This window comes from Empidonax traillii, unplaced genomic scaffold, assembly GCF_003031625.1.
Source record: "Empidonax traillii isolate 1590-97213 ecotype Southwest subspecies unplaced genomic scaffold, ASM303162v1 scaffold247:size2371522, whole genome shotgun sequence".
Taxonomy (NCBI): Eukaryota; Metazoa; Chordata; class Aves; order Passeriformes; family Tyrannidae; genus Empidonax; species Empidonax traillii.
In genome coordinates, this window is record NW_020955440.1 from 939,483 (window position 1) to 945,482 (window position 6,000).

The following is a 6,000-nucleotide window of genomic DNA, read 5'->3' on the forward strand; positions in this document are numbered from 1 at the left end:
ACTAAGGTGGGTAAATAGAAATGAGCTGGTATGTAAGGAACGAATGACCATAAAGCATATTGGTGAGTCAGATTAATTCCTAGAAGGAAAAACAGGGCAAAAATCTATTGACACGATTTCTTAATTAGGCAGCTTTTTCCTTCTTCATGCAAAAGAAAATGAAGCCAGTGCTGGAAAAGGCTGTTCTGGTGTATCCACAAGAAATCAGAGCAAACAAAGGCAAGCTGCCGTCTCCCCTGCCTCTGTGCAGAGCCTCAGCATTGCTCCCCTGATGTTGGAAATAAAAACAGCACCTGCGGGAGCTGAGCTGCCTGGAGACACCATCAACTCTGCTTGATTTGTTTGCTGGCTCGCAGGCAATTTGGCAGAGATGGTCCACCTGCCAGACTGCGGGGGCTCGTTGTGTTGTGCCAGCAGTGCCACAAGACCTGCCAGCACCCTCCTCCTGCTGCACTCCAGCAGAGCAGCCACTGGTGTGGATGTGCCCCAGCCTCCCATTGCCCACTGCCCGTGCTGCTGAGGCTCTCCAGCACCGCTGGAAGCGGGACTTACCTCTAACTCCTCTCCGGTAAGCACAGGGTTGGGCACTGCTTGTCTTATGAATGGAGAAATTAAAAGAACAAAAGCAGATTCCCTGTGCCACACTTCTTACCAGCCCACTCTGCATCTTCCCCAGCTCCAGGAGATAACATGCCTCTAAGAGCTACCACCCCTGCTGACAGGGAATGACCAGGGACAGGTGTGTTTGCCTCCAAGCACATGCCTGTGCATGTGTGTTGGTTTTCTGTGCTGCAAACATAACTGCCAAATGTGACAGCTCCAGCTGAGCATGTAGAAGTCTCTCAGGTAGCAACTGTGACTTAGAGCACCAAAACATTAAGATCAAATGATTCGTATAAATATTATTTTCCCTAGTTAGTTAAATACTCCCAGCTCCACAAATCAAGCAAAAGGAGCAGCCTCAGTTGCTTTGCAGCCGCTGCTGCAGCCTGGTTCTTCAGCAGCCTCTTCACAATGAGGCAGTACCCTGCATGGTTTGGGATTTCAGCTCACAGATGACCAGCCAGCTGCTCTCCCATGGAGAAAAGGGAATAAGGACAGAGAGATAAATTTGTGGTTTCATCAAATCAGATTGATATCTGCCTCAGCTCTTGGGTTCCTCTGAAGAAAACTATCACCTGGAAATCTCACACTGGGACTATCTGAGCAAAACCTTGTGTACTACGGGGTTTATAAGGGATTTGAAGTATTTCAGGGCATTACCTTGGCCTCTGAAAGGCAGAATGGGAAGTTATGTAGCCTTCTGACAAAGGCTGCAAAATATTCAAAGTATTTGAAATCAATATAAAATTCACCAAACTTCAGACTTACTGGCAATACAAAAACTTAATGTTTCAGGTCAGTCTCTGGTCAGCCAGCCAACAGATGTTGGGTCCAGAAGCACAGATTCCTCCCCACTGGCTTGACAGTAGGCAGCTTTGGGAAACCTGGCTCCCCTCTCTCTGCCTTCCTCTTCCCCCAGGCTTGTTTTATCTCATCTCTGTTGACTCTCTGTGTTCTTCTAATACCCATCCTAATACAGCCTCCAAAACTGAATTGATTGAAGTTTCTTGGTACTACTTATTATAAATGTGTCAGAGAAAACAGGCCTGGAAGTGACCTTGAAAGGTCCCTAGGTCCATCTGCCTGTTCCAACAGTCAGATACTGATCTAATCTGTTCTGGACTTCTGCTACTTCCTGTTCTGGCAGTATGATAGAGACTACTCAACTTTCCCTGATAAACAGTTCTATAGCTGCTCTATCATATTTACCATGACAAAGCTCTATCTAGTACCTAAGCAAAATTTCTGTAGTGATAATTTAAGCCACTTCCATTTTGTCTTATTCTTCAAGGATATGGGGAGCACACCCCTCTCCTAGGTTGCAATATTTATCCTATTTGAAAACTTGTACTGTATCCACCCCCTCCCCGCTCCACTCTCACCACCACCTTGGTCATTTCTTCTGCAGACTAAACAACCACAGAGACTTCCCTCACAGGTATCAGTGCCAAAAGCAGCAAAGTCTTGACAATAATTTTAGTCTCACTAAAGGGAACTTTTTAATATAAGCAGTCAGTGACTTTTCCGACAGTGGAATACCCAAACTGGTAAGCAGAAGTGATTAAACTTCTGCGGACTTACTGATACTCTCCACTGTCTGGCTCCACATTAACCCGAAACACAAAGTGAAACTCAGCCTCTCAGACCTCACAGAAAGTTGGCACAGATGTATGCAAATCTGCTGGCTTCGAGCTGCTTTGCTTAGCGGCAGTTGGATGTGGGCGTGATGGCTGGCTAGGAAAGGTGAGGGAACAGCAGCCACATTGCACCTGGACAGGGAGAGGCTGTCTGCCCCAAGCCTCTTGTTTGAATTGCCTGGGGCCAGCTGGCAGGGATGGTATGGGAGAGGACAGAGGAAGGTCTAAAGGGCAAGGAAGTAGCAATGTGAGGGGGACACAAAACTGGACAACCAAGAGCTGCAAGATGTCTGTGCAGGCCATCAGATTGTGAAGGGAAGTGAGGACTGCTCTCATTTTCTAACTTACCTGTGGTGCTTGGCTGGGCAAGGGGGCCTGTTTCACTTCTTCCTCTGGTGCTCAATGCTGCTTGTGCTGCCTTTTTGCTCCTGCTCTGAAGTGGTGATGGATCCAAGGGGCACCATGCCAAGGACTATGACAACTCTCAGTGACTTCCCTCTCCTACCTTCCTTGGCAGCCCAGACTCAGTGCCTTGTAAAGGCCTGGAAGAAATCAAGAATAAGCAAAACAATCCTGCTGCCAACTTAGAGGAAGCAAAGCCAAAGACTGATGTAACATTCAAAGAGTACATAAATGGCACCATTAAAATGTCCCTCTTTACCTTATCCCAAGATCCAGCAGCTGCAAGACATTGCGTGGAATTTGAGAAAAACATTTTTAAGCAAGAGTGGCAGTGACTTTAGGATGTAAATTCACAAATACAGATGGGCATCAGACTCAGTAAACAGCAAGCTTTGAAAGGGCCAGGTCATCTCCTGAACACCAACAGCATCCAAAGGGACCCTGATGCTCAGGACACATGACAAACTACATGCAGGAATGTTTCCCTGTCTTTTAGATGGTTTCAGGACATTGTTGTTAGGCACTAGCCAGCAGCAAATAAAAAAATCAAAATGTTCCGAGTTGATGTGCAATGCACACTGCTTCTTACTTGCATTTACTCTTTCTTACCCTGAATACAGCAGGTAAGACCTGAGTTATCCTTCACATATCCACCCCAAGTTCAAATAGAAAGTCCTTTTACTGTCTGTTTTGTAGTTATAATCTAAGCATTATATCCAGCACAGCTAAGACAACACTGCACTGTGTGGAAATCACATGCTAAGCAGAAGTCCTTACTGATGAGCAGCTTACAAGCATCCATTTCTTTCAGAGCAGTGACCACTTCCGACCTTTTCTCCGTGTGACTTTAGATTACTCCGGATTCTCAGGTTAAAAAAACCTGTATTAGCAGAGAAACTCCAGATGGAAGACTGTTTGTTTTCACCTTCCTCTGAATGTCCTGTCAAGCAATTTGCTGCTACTAAAAATCCAGGCAAACAAGATAACTGCACACATAAATCCTGTTTGTGCTGTTGGGCTTCTCCACTCTAAATATAGCTGGGTGGAGGAGCCCTGACCAATAAGACAACAAGACAATGGAGTCCTCTTCTTATCTGCACCACAGCCTTGGCATCTGCAGAGGTAATAACCCATTTTACTTTAGTTGTTTGACCAGAAACAGATTTTAGGAATACAAAGATGAGAAAAAGAGACAAAAAACATTACTTGTGATTCTCTTGTAGTCAACATAAAGAGGGAGGGATTCCACGAAGGTGCTTCATCCCATTTTTCTTGGTCACCTTTTCAAGGATGGGATTACTTGCTCTTGGAGGTGACTCCCATTTTGGTAACAAAGCTGGCTGCTCCTCCTGTGCCAGGGAAACTTTCCATCTCCTGTTGGCTGCAGGCTGATGGAGCAATGCTCTGTCAACTAGTTGGTGAGGTTAGGTTTACAGCAGCCGGGTAAAGTGATGCATGCTAGTGTAGCATCATGGACTAAATTCTCCCCAACTTTTGTGGGTTTTGTGGCCTTTTTTCCCATAGTATGAGCTATTACCCTGGGAAGCTCATTCTCATAGCGTCTCAAGAAATCTGGATTTAAGCACATATTGGCCTTGAAATCACTCAGTGGCTCAACTCCTTGATAGAGATCAATAGTGAGAGAGAGGTTTGGGTGTTTTTTTGTTGGGTGAGTTTTTTTTTTGTTTTGTTTTGTTTTTGTTTTTTTTTTTTTTTTTTTTTTTTTTTTTTTTTTTTTTTTTTTTTTTTTTTTTTTTTTTTTTTTTTTTTTTTTTTTTTCTTTTTTTTGTGGTGGGGGAGGTCTGGTTGGTTTGGGATTTGTTTTGTTTTGTTTCTTTGTTTTTCCACCTCCATTCTATACTTTGACTCTCTTTCAGCATCAAAGGTGGCTGAATTTTCAAGTCTCTCTGCACCTCCTCCAGAGAAACCCAGATCCCAAGTCACACAAACAGACCAACAGTGCAAGAATGGAAATCCTGTTCAGGGCTCAGCTAAGCTTTTTCTGCAATGTCCTCTCTGGAAGATCTTAGAAGAGTTCGTCAGAATCGCTAGAGTTTTTCTTTTGACGAACATGACATATCTTGGCTCCGTTTCCTCCCTTGCTTATCACTATTTTGTTAGCTTGAAGATAATTTCCAGGAGATCTGCTCTCACCTTAAAGTCTGATCAAAGGAAATCCCTGGGGCTTTTTTTAAGAAGTTATAGGGGAAAAGGGTGGGTGTCTTTCTGTCTAGTAACAGTTTATTTTAATCTGCCTGTTTTCTCCTTTTGTAATCCATAAGCACTCATGTTTTTAGAAGGCTTGCCAGTTATGACAGGTTTCCTTGACGTTACTGTAACAGGCAAGGCTAAACACGGCTGTCTGGTGCCTGCAATCCTTAGGAGTTCTGCAGGACCCGAGTCAGTAAAAATAAACTGAACTTTAGACACACTCAAGCCAAGGGCTTTTTCAGCCAACTCCTTTGTAAATAGTCAAAAATTCAAACTAGATATGGTGGGACAAATTAGCGTCTGGAGTCACCTCAGTAGCTTTACTGGCACTCTGCTCAGAATTCATTTCCTGCAGTTTGTCCTTTACAAAATTCCTTGTGCTTGGAACAGGCAGTACGTAAGTCAGAAACTAAGGCTCAACTTCTCAACTTTTATGTTCATGGAAATGAGTAGAGAAGAACTACTAATAGAGATGGCATGCACCTAAATGTCAATATAATACTGTATTTGATGACTTTTCATTCACTGCCAGAGCTGAAACAAACATTTCAGAATAATAGGTGCCAAAGCACTTTGAAATATCCAGAAAGCATATGAAGACGAATGCTTGTGAGAAGAAGATAGACAGCATCCTGCTTCAGTTTTGATTTTCAGTCCACATTTTGATTGTTCATCCAATTTTTAGAGTAGACAGATAGGCTTCTAAGTCATAGACTGCAAGGGCAATCAGACATTGATTACTGTCCCAGCGCAACACCAATGGAAAGTGTGTCTAAACCTCCAAAAAGACAAAATTCCCTCTCCCCCCATGGTTAGGCTGTGGTGGGTTGTTCTTGTGTATCTCCAGCTTTTAGGCTTAATTTGCAGTAATTGACCACCTTAAACCCCCCATGGGGCCTTGGATGACGTGTGTCACTTAAGCCCTGCGTGAAGGCGGGAAGGACAGCTGCAGAAAAGCATTGCAACACAATGACATATCAGGGAATGAACTCAGAGGCATTAAAGAAAGGCAAATTAATAGGGAAAGCTTTAGGAACTCTTCCAAGCACTACATTCTTGTTTTATTTTCAAATGTACCACATCATAGGAAAGAGGCATGGCTCTGTAATGTTTCTTCTGGAGAAACTGGAGTTAAATGTTATTCTTA

The 6,000-nt window shown here is 43.7% G+C and overlaps 1 long non-coding RNA gene across 1 annotated transcript; it reads left to right on the forward strand.

Annotated features, from left to right (window-relative positions):
• The first annotated feature begins 3,495 nt into the window (after positions 1-3,495).
• Positions 3,496-5,417, forward strand: LOC114059903. The gene is made up of 2 exons (XR_003571762.1): positions 3,496-3,764; positions 4,520-5,417. It is a non-coding gene; the product is annotated as an uncharacterized LOC114059903 (long non-coding RNA).
• The last annotated feature ends 583 nt before the right edge of the window (positions 5,418-6,000 follow it).